Source organism: Myotis davidii, unplaced genomic scaffold, assembly GCF_000327345.1.
Source record: "Myotis davidii unplaced genomic scaffold, ASM32734v1 scaffold1593, whole genome shotgun sequence".
Lineage (NCBI taxonomy): Eukaryota > Metazoa > Chordata > Mammalia > Chiroptera > Vespertilionidae > Myotis > Myotis davidii.
In genome coordinates this window covers 205,159-205,436 of record NW_006284711.1, presented here as the reverse complement: position 1 = coordinate 205,436, position 278 = coordinate 205,159, and the positions used below count along the sequence as shown (strand labels likewise).

The window sequence follows — 278 nt, the reverse complement described above, 5'->3', positions numbered from 1 at the left end:
TCCGGTCAAGGGCATATACCTTGGTTGCGGGCACATCCCCAGTGGGGGGTGTGCAGGAGGCAGCTGATTGATGTTTCTCTCTCATCGATGTTTCTAACTCTCTATCCCTCTCCCTTCCTCTCTGTAAAAATCAATAAAATATATATATTTAAAAAAAATGTAGTGTTGGGAAAAAGGCAAGGTGTAATAGAATCATACAGTAATATATATACCATAAAAACATGTTAAAGTAGTATATATATGTTTATATAATCACATTTATATATTTATATGTTTAT

At 33.8% G+C, this 278-nt stretch overlaps 1 protein-coding gene across 1 annotated transcript in view; it reads right to left on the bottom strand.

The window, feature by feature from the left end:
* Positions 1-278, bottom strand: part of ZNF394 (zinc finger protein 394) — a 29,539-nt gene that overhangs the window by 25,491 nt on the left and 3,770 nt on the right. The window lies entirely within an intron of this gene.